Here is a 15593-nt window from a genome sequence, read left to right on the forward strand (position 1 = left end):
GCACTGCTGCACTTAGCATTATCATTAACTTCTTCAACTACTGTTTTAAACAAACTTATCAGTATCATATAACATTTTATTATACCCTGATAGCTGTGTGATTATTAAAGCAACAATTAACCTTTTGCTAAGCCCAGCCCCTATGTGATGGTCCAACAAGTCGGAGTAAACATGGAGCCCACACTGTAACTAACTGCACTCCCTGAAGAAATATTATCATATTTGTGGAAAATGAAAGAGTGATTCCAGAGAGAAGCAGACAGAGGGGTCTACAGTCTGTGTTTGAAGGATATATCCAGGATGTCAAATTGACTCAGCAGCAACAACAGGTTAAAAAGACAAAGATAGTTAGAAGCTAAAGCCGAACTATAGGCTACAGATCACAGTGTAAAAGTGAACCACCACATCACTGCTGATCGCCACACAAGACAATGAATATAAAGGGAAACTTTGCTGATATTGAACCAGCTGTGTGGCATCGCAGTGCGTGCAGATGAACCATGTTTGGTTTTGCCCCTGTGCCGCTGCCAGACAGACAGGAAGGCAAACAACGTTCATCTGCATGCACTGCGATGACACACAGCTGGTTCAATATCAGCAAAGTTTCCCTGCTTCCCTTCACTGGTTCCTGTACAGCAGGGTCAATGGCAGCTGTGTTGTTGTCGGACTCTTGTCTGAGTTGGCCCAATGCTACATTATGATTGGCCAGTCTGCATCCGGGAGTGGAACTTAGTGACAGGCTCAAGTGACTGATTTTTCTTTGTGGGTTTGTTTTTTTTTTCTGGCATGCTACAAATGACCTACATGAGAGGAAGGTGTGTAATCTTATCTCACCTACAATTTTACTGCGCAATCACATGCCTCAACACCACTTCACACTAAAGGCTGCAGTGTTGTATGGTAACCTATTAAACTCTAAAGATTAAACCCTTACTGTACTGTCAGCAACAGAAAAAGGGAGCGCTTTCATAAACATGCTGCAAGGACTGACTAATGCACATGAGTTTTTTTATTCTAATACTTTTACAACCCAGGCCTCTTTGAATCTGACTAAGTGTATTAAGTGATTAAATTTAAGCTGGGGGCCTTGTCCAGCTCTTATCAGGACTCATTTCTCCCTAATAGCAGCTGCATTAAAATCCTTTGTGAGCAACTAATCATTTCACTTGTTTAGCAATGACAAAGACAAAGACATTATTTCTTTATTGAGTCAAACTAAACATATTCACCAGGCCCGTTTTTTAAATTCAAAGGTTCAATTCAATTCAATTTTATTTTATTTATAAAGCCCAATATCACGAATCACAATTTGCCTCACAGGGCTTTACAGCATACGACATCCCTCTGTCCTTAGGACCCTCGCAGCGGATAAGGAAAAACTCCCCCAAAAAAACCCCTTTAATGGGGAAAAAATGGTAGAGAGAGAGAGAGAGAGAGAGAGAGAGAGAGAGAGAGAGAGAGAGAGATGCAGGACAGACGGTAATGACAGTAGCTTACAACAACATTAATGAAAGTAATAATATTATAATTATAATTACGGCTAGTAAGAGACACGTTGATGACTTAGAGAAATCGTGGAGAAGCAATCTAAATATATATTAGGTTTTACAGCTGTGTTTGAGGTTAGATAGGTACTATCTGAGGACAGGAGGTCATGAATTTTGCCTCTAACAGTTACAATTTTGTCATTAAAAAAGCTCATAAAATCATTACTGCTAAGGGCTAAAGGAATACAAGGCTCAATAGAGCTTTGACTCTCAGTCAGCCTGGCTACAGTGCTGAAAAGAAACCTGGGGTTGTTCTTGTTTTCTTCTATTAAAGCTGAGTAATTGTTTGCTCTGGCATTGCGGAGGCCCCTCTTATACGTTTTGAGACTGTCTGCCCAGACTAAACGAGATTCTTCCAGTTTGGTTAATCGCCAATCGCCGCCGATATTTGTTTTAACTTAACGTTACAGGTTTGAGAGTTATACCAAGGAGCGAACTTTCTTTGCTTTGCTAACTTCATTTTAAGAGGAGCTACAGAGTCGAGTGTTGTTCACAGCGAGCCTACGGCACTATCGACAAAATGATCAATTCGGGAGAGGTTAAAGTCGGTACGGGAAACCTCTGTTTGTAATGTTCTCTTTAGCTGTTAGTGTGTTTGTGTTAATTTCCTGTTTTATTTTGAAATCCTGTTGTTTTTGGTTGATGTCTAGTTTTACTTCCTGTCTTTGTTCTTTTCCCGCCTTTTGATCACTCACTTGTGACTGATTTGTAATCACCTTCACCTGTGTATATATACCATGTGTTTTCACCAGCCCTCTGCCAGATTACCATTGTCTCCCAGTGTGTTCATGCCTTCCAGCCCTGTGGGTCTAGTTTTGTTTGCCTGTTTTTTGGACTTTGAAGACTTTTGGTATGTTACTCTTGGAATTGCCTTCCTTTGGATTCTGCTTGAATTTTTGAGTAAAGAACTTTGACTTTCTGCATTTTTTTGTCCTGGGTTTTTTTCCTCTGCATCTGAGTCTTTTCTTCTGAAACGTGTCACTGTTACTGAGGGACTTGGTATTGAATTTAATGACGGAGTAATCCTTTACTTAAATTTTGCGACAGCACTATCTGATAAACATCTAGTATAGTAACTGTTGCTGAGTGGCGTGTAATCGAGTAAAAAAAAATCAAAAGTAATCAGATAATGATCCGATAGCGAGGGATTCTGTGGAAAGACTTTTAGGTTATCAATTTCAATTCCATACGTCAGAACTAGATCGAGGGTATGGTTAAAACAATGAGTGGGTTCATGTACACCCTGACTGAAGCCAATGGAGTCTAATAATGAGATAAACGCAGTAGCCAGGGAGTCATTATCAACGTCGACATGAATGTTAAAATCGCCTACAATAATAACTTTATCTGATTTAAGAACTAAACTGGATAAAAACTCTGAGAATTCAGAAACAAATTCAGAGTACGGGCCAGGAGCACGGTACACTATAACAAATAAAAGTGGCTGCGAGGTTTTCCAGGTCAGATGTAAAAGACTAAGGTCCCGTTTATACGCCAACGATTTCAACTGAAAACGGTAAACTTTAATTGCATTTTGGCCGATCGTTTACACAACAGCGGCGTTTTGGGTGCCTGAAAACACAACGTTTTGAAAACGGGTTCCAGAGTGCAACTTTTTGGAAACGGCAGTGTCTCCGTTGTCATGGAAACTTGCAATATGCAGTTCCTCTGAAAACGGAGACTTTTCGCACATGCGCATTACGGTTACAGTCACTAGGCACGCCGACCGTCACGACAACATGGCGAGCTCTGTTTGTGCTGCTCACCCTGTTGATTTGAAGTGAAGTGTAGATCTGTTACTGTAGCAACTCCACCTCGTCGTCCATCCAGACAAAGTTATCTGTGCATGCTTTCGCCAGTGTGTCTTCTTTGTTTTGGTTTGTAATCACCGCATTGAAGAGGAAGGCGCTTCAGCGCAGGCGCATGGCGTCACGCTGAGGTGTTGCTTTGCAAATTTACATTGCCACCCATTGGCCTGGCGTGTATACTACAGCGTTTCCAGTAGATTTTGCGGCTCCGTTTTAACGGGGATCGTTTCAATAACGTCGTCATATAAACGCAGAAGTTTTTTAAAACGCAAAGGACAGACTATTCCGTTTTTAAAGAAAGCGTTGTCGTCTAAACAGGGCCTAAGAACAAGGCTTTCAAATGAATTATAATCTAGTTTAGGTTTAGGGCTGATTAACAGACTAGAGTTAAAATGGCTGCAACTCCCCCTCCTCGGCCGCTGCCACGAGGAATGTGGGTATTATTATGACTGGGAGGAGTGGATTCATTTAGAATGACATATTCATCTTGACACAGCCAGGTTTCAGTGAAGCTGAGTAAATCAATATGATTATCTGATATTAACTCGTTTACTAACACTGCTGTAGATGATAGAAACCTGATATTTAACAGTCCGCATTTAATTCTCCTGTTTTGTCTTTCTGTCACAGAAGAGGATTTCATTTTTATGAAGTTGTTATGCACAACTCTTCTTTGTTTAATTTTAGATTTAGATCATTTAGGTGGTCAGGGGACAGACACTGTTTGTATAAAACTATGGGTGGGTAACTGCATTAGAAGCTCAGAGAAGCGTGTAAGAGGTTGTATTGTGAAATGATGCCCCCTCTATCACTGAAGAGGTGTGGTGGATGTATCTGCTTAGTTTTAGTGTCCCATTTCCACTTAACAATAAAAATACAAAGGATACAATAAATTCTTGAGACCCTGAATCACTAGTTTAGCTGCCTTTGTTTTTACTTTGACTCAACAGATCACAGTACTTAAATATTGGCCCGAGTTGACAGCTGTCAGAAATGCCAGAGCTCCACGCCTGAACACCACCTGCATCTATTGCCTCACCTTCATTCTATCAATCTCAAGACGGATAACCCTTTCTTACATGGACATGTCATCCAAGGCAACATGAGCAACACATTAGAACAGACACACGAATCCAGTAGGGATGTAGAAGCGCTGGAAGATTTCCAAAGGAGCTGTAAGAACATGCACAGAATGTTTTTTTTTTTCTGGTTATTTTTCTTGTGCATGTTGAATATCATTTCTTGTATGTCTGTTTGTCACACAGTGTAAAGGCTGGGACAACACACTGCTGTAAATAAAAAAAAAACACCATCAATGCCACCTGCCCCTTTTAAGGAGAGTTTTACTGCTAGAGGAATAATTAGAATATTTTAAGTGGCTATAATCTATGTTTTATTATAACGATGTATTAGATTATAATGCAACTGAAGAATGTGCCTCCATTGGACCAAAAGCGTGACTGTACTCAAATTCAGCAGTTGCATGACATGATAATTGCATGTGTTTTGGATATGCTCATATTTACAGCATATCTTGGTAGTATATCCCACTTCAAATGTATTTTTATGAGCATTTCATTATATATGACTACATAATCTACAGCATACACTTCCACAGTTTGGTTAATAAAAATCTTATGTTGATGTAAAACTGTACATGAATATAATATTGCATTTACACTACAATAAAACAAATTATGTCCTCCCAAAGATTCAACTTCTCTGCAAGTCCGGCATCAAAGCTTCCTAGCTTTCACAGTGAGCCATTTATTTGCCTCACAGAAACAGTCAGCTTGACCCCTCACTGTGCACTGTGCCCAAGTCTCCAAAGTTTCACGGCAGTTGGCAACAACAGGGGAGGCTTAATGTTGGTGCCAAAATAACAACAGTCTCTGAGTCATTGGCACTGCAGCTAGCTAGTATTGGCACAGTCACAGCAGCATTCAGGAAGGAACCCTTTTCATTTGCTGAAGTGTTTACTGGTTACCTTGTTTTTATCCTTTTAAACATTAAACACAGAATGCTGCGTTAACCCAGCTATGTGTTTACACAGACTTGTGCAGGTGTTTAGGGGTGTGTATGTACCGAGACTCACAAACATGGGATGCGGCGGTACACTATAAGAAGTTAGGGTACTCACATGGACTAAAATCAGAAGTGCTGGTAATCAGTACCAGTGAACACCGAAACAGACACAGTTAAAGTTAAAGTTGGTTACTTTTATTAAAATAACTTTGTGTCATATTATCTGAAACTTTATTCTGAACATGAGACAGATAGTCCGTGGAAAAAATCATGTCCCTCCTCCCCCCCTCCTACTGTCTTCAGCATTCACTAGAATCAGACCTCATGCGGCAGCAGCAACCAACAAGAGCCAAGGAGTCTCTGACGCAACTGTCCATCATGTCAGTTTCACTGTGAACTGCAGTCAGACTGTGAAACTGTGCAGCTCTGATCAAGTATCATCAAGATCAAGACTGTCAATGCGTCACCTGTTTCTCACCTCAAATGTTTTCAGAAACATATATTAGTGTACTGTTTAGCTGTAACATGAGAAAGGTGGTCCGGCTGGTGGGCTTGGTACTCCGTTTAACTGCGTGGTCGGCAGTGTTTACTGTCAACATCAACATTACAAATAGGTCTCAATGAGCGTTCATTAATGTGATTTACTACAAGGTGGCTTCTCTGCAGTTGGCTATCTTACTATATAATGACGAAAACTCTGTCTGTGTGTCTGTTCCATGTTTTTCTCCTCACTGACTTGGTCAATCCATGTGAAATTTGGCACAGTGGTAGAGGGTCATGGGAGGATGCCAATGAAGCAATATTACATCAATTGGCCAAAGGGGGGCGCTATAGCAACCCATTGAAATTGCAAACTTTGAATGGGCATATCTCATGCCCCGTATGTCGTAGAGACATGAAACTTTGCACAGAGATGCCTCTCCTCATGAGGAACACATTTGCCTCAAGAACCCATAACTTCCGGTTATATAGATTTTCTGCCATTTTGAATTTTTTGAAAAACACTTCAAATGGATCTCTTCCTAGGAAGTTTGAGCGATCTGCATGAAACTGGGTGAACATAATCTAGGGACCAATATCTAAAGTTCCCTCTTGGCAAAAGTTGGAAAACTTACTAAAACTGAGCTTCTATAAGGCAATGAATATTGCGGAGGGCGTGGCTCATCACATAAAGGTGTATAACATCTCAAGGGTTTCACCCATCACCACGCAACTTTGTAGGCATATGACCACACATAATCTGAGGGGACCCCTCCATTATTGACCCCATCAAACAAAATGGGGGCGCTAGAGAGCTAATTTCTTATCTAGGCCTAACCGCCATATGGATTTTTACTAAACTTGATAGATATGTAGAACAGGACACCTCAAGGTGACTGGAGAAATTTAACTCTAATTGGCAACTGGATGGCGCTATAACAACAGAAAAATGCTTTAAAATGGCTAAAATGCGACCGATCGCTGTGGCTCCACCTGTGAACCAATGTTGTTGGTTTTCTTCTAATTTGGTGTTGGGTCTTTTGGTTTGGACCTTGGTATGACTTAAGGCCCAAACATACTCGGGCGGAACGTACGCGGAGGTCCGCCCGGACTAAAAGCGGACGTCCGCAAGCCCTGTGCGCGCAAAGCTCAGATTTTACGACAGCGCGGACTCCACTCCAATTCAATTCAATTCAATTTTATTTATAAAGCCCAATATCACAAATCACAATTTGCCTCACAGGGCTTTACAGCATACGACATCCCTCTGTCCTTAAGACCCTCACAGCGGATAAGGAAAAACTCCCCAAAAAAAACCCCTTTAACGGGGGAAAAAAAAAACGGTAGAAACCTCAGGAAGAGCAACTGAGGAGGGATCCCTCTTCCAGGACGGACAGACGTGCAATAGATGTCGTACAGAACAGATCAGCATAATAAATTAACAGTAATCCATATGACACAATGAGACAGAGAGAGAGGGAGAGAGAGAGAGAGAGAGAGAGAGATGCAGGTAATGACAGTAGCTTACAACAACATTAATGAAAGTAATAATATTATAGTTATAGTTCTGGCTACTCTGGTACAATATGTTGAAAGTATGTATTAATATCAGACAGCATACTTGTGTGACAATAGTCATATGTGTATAATAACAGTAGAAGTATGACTAATGACTAATGATGGCAGCAGCAGCAGGAGGCATCTGGCAGGACCACGGCAGCAGCACAACCACACACGTCACACTGTCCAGGCACCGCTGCGGTATGAGTTATTCTGAGAGACAGTGGAGCACAAAGGCTCCGGAGAAGAAGCCGAGTTAGTGACATCCAGAATGGCCGAGTTAGCAAGATGCAGTAATAGGATGAGAGTGAGAGAGAGAGAGAGAGAGAGAGAGAGAGAGAGGGAGAGAGAGGGAGCCCGGTGTATTATAGGGGGTCCTCCGGCAGACTAGGCCTAAGTCAGCCTAACTAGGGGCTGGTACAGGGCAAGCCTGAGCCAGCCCTAACTATAAGCTTTATCAAAGAGGAAAGTCTTAAGTCTAGTCTTAAATGTGGAGACGGTGTCTGCCTCCCGGACCGTAACAGGAAGATGATTCCACAGGAGAGGAGCCTGATAGCTGAAGGCTCTGGCTCCTGATCTGCTTTTGGAGACTTTAGGGACCACGAGTAACCCTGCGTTCTCAGAGCGCAGTGTTCTGGTGGGATAATATGGCACTATGAGCTCTCTAAGATGTGACGGAGCTTGACCATTTAGAGCTTTATAAGTTAACAGTAGGATTTTAAATTCAATTCTGGATTTTACAGGGAGCCAGTGCAGAGAAGCTAAAACAGGAGAAATATGATCTCGTTTCTTAGTTCCTGTTAGTACACGAGCTGCTGCATTCTGAATTAGCTGGAGAGTTTTTAAGGACTTACTAGAGCTACCTGATAATAGAGAGTTACAGTAATCCAGCCTTGAGGTAACAAAAGCGTGGACCAATTTTTCTGCATCTTTTCGGGTCAGGATAGGCCTAATTTTCGCAATATTACGCAGATGAAAAAATGCAGTCCGTGAGGTTTGCTTTAAATGAGAATTAAAAGACAAATCTTGATCAAATATTACTCCGAGGTTTCTTACGGTAGTGCTAGAGGCCAGAGCAATGCCATCTGGAGAAACTATGTCATCAGATAAAGAGTCTCTGAGTTGTTTGGGGCCAAGAACAATAACTTCAGTTTTGTCTGAATTTAACATCAGGAAATTGGTGCTCATCCAATTTTTTATGTCTTTAAGGCAGTTATGGAGTTTAGTTAATTGATTACTTTCTTCTGGCTTCATCGATAAATACAACTGTGTATCATCCGCATAACAATGGAAATTTATAGAGTGATTTCTAATGATGTTACCTAAAGGAAGCATATATAGAGTAAATAGGATTGGTCCGAGCACAGAACCTTGCGGAACTCCAAAACAAACTTTGGTACGTAAGGATGCACTCCATGCACCAGTGTTACACAAAAGACTGCTCGGTGTGTATTTTTCACATTGAGGGGATTTTTCACAGACATTTTTAGAGGAAACTACAACGCGGAAGTGCGCTCGACTATGGAAGCCCGAATGACTGCGGACGTTCCTTGCGGAGTCTGCTCCACTTACAGTACACCCGAGTCTGTGAGAACCTTAAGTCATGGTATGGTATGCGGTACATAATCAGGGAAACTGTCAGTGTGTCATTCTGTCTGTCCCACGTTTTTCTACTCACTGACGTGGTCAATCTATGTGAAACTGCACATAGGCATTGAGGATTGGCATAGGTAGAAGGTGACAAAGCTACCAATGGGTATGGACTGGTTCATAATTATTTAATACTTTAATTTTACAGCGTTGGTGGTGAAAGCAATCCACACATTAAATCCTTCACTTCCTCTAAGACTTTTCCTTTTTCGTATTTGGAATCTGTAGCTAGCCTTGCTGGAGAGACTTCAGGCCAATGCTACTTAAATTCAGCAAAATCCTGAGGAAAAGGCACCAGGTTGTAGACGTTAATGATGATGACGTTAAAACATTTTTTAATACAATGTATAGGCTACACATTTTTACAGTTGTAGAATGCAATAATCACTCTAGGCTGAAAACACTCACAAATGAAAATCTGAATGTAAAAAAAAACAAAAAACATATTCATTTCCATATAATTTTATGTCCAAGGCACAGGTAGCCAATGGGGAGGGTCTAAAGGGCTACATGCTGTTTCAGTGCCACCGTTCGTTTACTGCAGAGTAAACATTCCTATAAGTCTTACATCGTGTGACTGGTGTGTCCCAGTTGTGCTGAGCACTATTATCCTCTAATAGTTTAAAGCTCTGATTTAGGCACTGGAACAGAAGAAGCCCAAATGTCTCAATCTGTTTCCATGTCTTTCCTCTAGGGTTGTCTACAGCCCCTCCCCTCACTAGCAGCTGAGCAGCTGGTGAGCAGCTGGTGTCGCCAGCATCAAACTAAAATATAACTTCTAACGTTAATGTGGGAGCTAAGCAGAAAACTTTATCAGTCATGCCTGTCTGTAACATTAATAGACAATGTTAGTTTAACAGGACAACACAATTATGTGTGTCTGAAAAGTTATGTTAACTGTAAAGTCACAGATTGAAGCTGAAAAAACGTTTGGTTTCTCCCGTAACCCCTGGTTCTCTGATCACATAGTGAGGTAGAAACAGGAGCATCCTGAGCCTATACTACCAACTCTATTTGATCAGCAACGAAAATATGGTGCCAATTCCCCAGAAGCACAGAAAATAAACAGGGCTGTAGATTAATACATTTGTATGGACAGATCTTGTTTCTGGTTGTTATTTATTTTGGGGGGATTTTTTGTTGTTATCATTGATGTAACTGTTCTGATCTTTATTTAAAAAATGACATGCCTCTTAATTTTTTGCTGCTGTATCGAAAATGGTATCGAGTATTGAATATTTTCCTGGGTATCGATATCGAGTTTGAAATTTTAGTATCGTGACAACCCTAGTTTCCTCAGCGTTGTATTAACACAAGCTGCTTTATTTAGTATTTATGTCTTCAGGTGGATAACCAAGTCATTATGTAGTATCTTATATAAGCTGATGTCTCAGTACATTTCAGTAGGAGCAATCATCACAGTTCAATATTGTTCCAAGATTATTTGACAAGATAATTAGTTAAGAACATTCTAAATCAATGTTCTGTTTTTGCTCCTGTTATTTACCCAGGATGGCTAATCCAGAGCTTTGGACACCTGGGAACAGAATATGAATGAATAGAGAGCCTGTAAAGGCCTTATAAACAAGCAGCAACCTGGAAGTCAGCTCTGAGGGCAACAGTTAACCAGCGCAGGTAGGTAAAAATGGGGCAAATGTGCTTGTACCTTGCAGCACTTTTGAGTAACTTGGCCATCTTTTGTAAACTGGACTGATCAATAAGGGGTGAGCATCTAGAAAATTGAAAAACTATCTAACCTTGGCAGTGCTCCTAGACTGCTGATGTCTGCCTTATATATTCCCTATGTGCTTTGCAGCCACAGACATCATCATCGTCATCAGTTTATCAGCATTTAACAATCAAAAACTTGCATGAAGTGTTTGTAAGAGTGATGTAATGGATGAGACACCTGATGGTTTTGGACAAATAAATCTCTATCGTCAGCGTAACAGTAAAAACAATAATGCAGTAACAACCCAATCGCCAGAATAAAAATTGGTATTGAACGATTCTGCAAAGCACTGATGTGTAACGTCTATATGTTATGTGGCAAATATGTTGAAACTTTATATTTCTTTGCATTTCAGCAACGCGATGCTTAAGGTGTGGTATGTTTAGGAACAAACAGAAGTTGGTTATGGTTAGGAAGAGATTATGTTTGGGCTTAAAGTACCCGGCTTTAGTGGCACACACAGCTGAAAATGCCGCCATTGTCTTGCTTAAAAACACCCACTTTTGGTGGCACAATTGTGGCTGCAAATATCGCAGATACTTGTTAAAATGGCCGGTTTTGGTGGCAAAATCGTGGCTGAGAATGCTGACGATATCTTGCTGAAATTCAACTGGTTTTAGTGGCACAATCATGGCTGTCAATGCCACCAATGTCTCATTTAAAAACACCCTCTTGCAGCTGTAAATGCTGCTGATGTCTTGCTAAAAATTGCTATTTTGTTGACAAAGTGGAGTCTGTCAGACAAGACATCAGTAAATGTTGTAACTTGAATCTTAATAAGGACTTGCTTGTTGCTCCTACTCACTCTGCTGTGTTCAACCAGTTTGACATGGTTTCTCTCTCCTTTCTAAGTAACATTGTTAAATCCTTAAAGCCTACAAATTGCCCAGTGGATATTGTCCCTCCCAAGGTGCTGAAAATGGTTTTTAACACTGTGGGGCCTAGTCTACTTTTTCTTATTAACAGTTGTCTTGGACTAGGAACTGTCCCAGCCTCCTTTAAACATGCTGTGGTCAGGCCCCTTCTTAAAAAGCCTAATCTTGACCCCTCAGTGATGTCAAATTTTAGACCTGTTTCCCATTTGCCCTTTCTTTCCAAGGTTTTAGAAAAAGTTGTTTTTAATCAATTACAGTCATTTCTGGAAAACAACTCAGTCCTTGAGAAGTTCCAGTCTGGGTTTAGGTCTCGTCACAGCACTGAGTCTGCGCTGTTAAAAGTACATAACGATATTGCACGGGCAGTGGATACCAAATCTCCGGTTGTGTTAGTGTTACTTGACCTCTCAGCTGCCTTTGACACGGTGGACCACTCAGTCCTCCTGTCACGCCTGTGTGATTATGTTGGCATTCGCGGTACAGCACTGAAGTGGTTTGAATCATACTTATCCGGCAGAACCTTCTCTATTATGGTTGGTGACTTGTCCTCGTCAAGTGCTCCTCTCTCCTGTGGGGTCCCACAGGGGTCTATTCTTGGCCCTATTCTTTTTTCTTTGTATATGTTGCCTCTTGGGTCAATTATAGCCAGGAACAACCTCTCCTTTCACTGTTATGCAGATGATCTGCAAATTTATCTGCCAGTGAAGCCAAACAGTCAAAGTGCGCAGAGTTCTTTGCTTTCCTGTGTGGCTGAAATTAAGCAGTGGTTGGCCCAGAATTTTCTTCACCTTAATGATGGTAAAACAGAGTGCATCATGTTTGGGGACACAGGGACGGCTGGCTTTGGAACCTTGTTTCCAACACTCAGTCAAAATGTCAGAAATCTGGGAGTGTTTCTTGACTCAGACCTTAAATTCCACAAACAAATAAACAGTGTTGTCCGAACTAGTTTTTTCCAGCTTCGTCTCCTGGCCAAAGTTAAAATGTTTTTAAGTCGCCGCAACCTCGAAATGGCCATCCATGCTCTTATAAGCTCTAGACTGGATTACTGTAATGCTCTCTATGTTGGTGTCTCCCAGGTTTCTCTTGGTCGCCTCCAGCTGGTGCAAAATGCTGCGGCCCGTCTTTTAACCAGCACTAACAGACGAGAGCACATCACTCCTGTTCTTAAATCCCTTCACTGGCTTCCCGTCCAGTATAGGATTGATTTTAAAATTTTACTGTTTGTTTTTAAAGCTCTTCATGGTCTCGCCCCAGTGTACTTAACTGAGCTTTTAACTGTTCGGGAACCTGGTAGAGCGCTAAGATCGTCAAACCAACTTTTGCTGGAAGTGCCCAGGTCGAAATACAAACACTGGGGTGATCAAGCCTTTTCCATCGCTGCTCCCAGGCTTTGGAATAAGCTCCCTGTTGAAATGCGCCTCATTTCTGACCTGGGCCTTTTCAAATCTAGACTGAAGACATATTTATTTAGGATGGCTTTTAATACCCAGTAGTGTGGTGACTCTTTTACTTTTACTCTGTTTTACTTTATTTTATTGTATTTTATTGCTCCTATTGCTTTTATTATTTTCATTGCTTTTATTGTTTTTATTGTTGTTATTGCCTCTATTTATTTTTAATTGTTTTTTGCACCTATTGTAAAGCACTTTGGTTCACCGAAAGGGTTGTTGTAAAGGGCTGTATAAATAAAGTTAAAGTTAAAGTTAAAGTTAAAAACCACCTGGTTTTTGGTGGCACAATAAAGGCTGGAAATTGCATCTATTTCTCGAAACAACCATTTTTGTTATTTGAAGGTCTCGCATTGTGGTCTGCAGCTTGGCAGCTGTCACACCATCCACCATCCTCTCCAACCCCTAACAAGAAACTCAGCTTATAAACATTTAATCAAAACTACGTCACTTTTGAAACATTGATATGATACGCATGAAACGTACAACTATAACGTATCCCTGGTTTGCAATACAGATTGCCATTTTGTTGGACTAATGTCAACAGACTACACGGGATGCATGGTCGCAACATGGTGTCTAAAATAGAAAATAATACATATATCCAGCATTTTCATAAAACACGGTGGTAACCTAAAAACTAAAATGCATACTGTCCAGTGTCAGTCGAGTTTGTGAGGCTGTATCTGCCCAAACCGTCTTGTTAAACCACCCTGCAGAATGCAGTTTTAGTAGCTCTGTCATCTTTGCTGTAGTTTGAATGTCTGAAAAGTTCAAGGACTGCAGCTTTAAATTCGTTGGCCAACTAAAAGTTTGATTAATTATGCCAGGAATGTTTGATTGCTCTTTGAACAGCATGTTTACTCTGGATAAATTCCAGGGATCTAATCCAACTCTTGCATAAGTTACCACAGCTACTTCTTTTCCAATGAATTAACTCAACCCAACTGGCAGATAGGACAGCATATTCCCCCCTTAGCTCTGGGTTTATCTGCAGATACTGTTGGTTTGATTTACTGAAGCTTAGCTCTCCAACAGAGTTGGAGCTTAGTTGGAACTGAGTAACAATGTGTTACTGTGGTGACAGAAATCTAAAATACCTCAAGACCTCAGCAAATAAAAACACTATAAAAACTATCTGTGTGACTGAAGACCAGGAGGGGGAAGTGGGGAAAACAGGTTTTTGGTAAAATGAGAAGTCTAATACTCAGTCCCCTCTTAGCTCCTGTGGTCTTTGCCAACTCCTGAGGGAAATATCTGTCTCTTTAGCTGCTAAATGCTCCACCATGCTCACCAGCTAGTGGTTAATTTAGTCTTTCTGGTGTTACAGTTGCTTTATCAGAGCTTTTTTGTCTAGTTGTTTGCAGTTGTGGGCTGCAAAATTCAAAACCATGAAGCTAAAGACTCCATAAACCTTTGTAGAGCTGAGGGGAACAGCAGAGTGTTAAAAATATAGACATGTATGTATGTATGTTTGTGTGCATCTTTCTCCCCTCTCTATAAATTAAAGAGCATGCTATAATTTGCTAATCAGCACTAAACACAGTGCAGCTGTGTCCAGTGGGTGAGCAGGGAAAGGGCCTAAATTCAGACTACCAGGCAGAAAGGCACACTTTCACGATTTATGGGAAAAGTGAACATACCTAAGCTTACTGGTCTAGGTAGCAAATCCAGAAAGAAGGAAATGGGAATCCATAGATGTAACTGGAATGAATCGGACAGGCAGAGACAGATCTCAGTCAGACTCAGTCAGAGGCTGGAAAGCAAAGGCATGATGCAATACTGAAGTATGTTGTGACAAGCTGAGGGTGATGAAATACTATTCCTCTGTGGCTTAGTGGCAAGTGAAGTGGAGGAAAGACATAGACAAGTGAATTTCCTCTACAAAGTATTTTACTGTGGAGAAGGTTTCCACAAGATAAAACAACAAACAGGGTCTTCATCAATTTTAAGCAATAAGCTGGAGCACAAGAAGATGTTTACATTACAATGTGGATTCTGCACCAGTTGAGGCTTGAATCCACAACCTCTGGAACCTAAGACAGTTATCTACTGCTCTGAGCTAATTGGCAAGTAGCAACTCAACAGCGGCTTCACAAATTGAGTAAGCCATTCACTGTTGTGTAGGAAAGCAGCCATCTGTGCATGGAAAGACAGATTTGAAACCACTGTAAAAAATTCAGTTATTAAGACAAAAATCTGAAAATAGACATATTGCATCTAGACAGCATGGAGATGTTGGTAATTTATTTTAACAATGATTGATTTGCTCCATAAGTGAGAAACTGATGTTTAAAATTGCCATTTTTACATTGACTCCAATTGTTCACATGAGAGCAAAATTCAAAATGCTGTCAAAAATTCAGTTTTTGAGATAAAATTCTGAAATTTGCCACACATCATCTACCATGACACTACGTTTCTGAGAAACGTAGTTTGATGAAAGTTGTGAAGTTGTAGCACGT

The sequence above is a fragment of the Epinephelus lanceolatus genome, chromosome 9 (genome assembly GCF_041903045.1).
Source record: "Epinephelus lanceolatus isolate andai-2023 chromosome 9, ASM4190304v1, whole genome shotgun sequence".
Lineage (NCBI taxonomy): Eukaryota > Metazoa > Chordata > Actinopteri > Perciformes > Serranidae > Epinephelus > Epinephelus lanceolatus.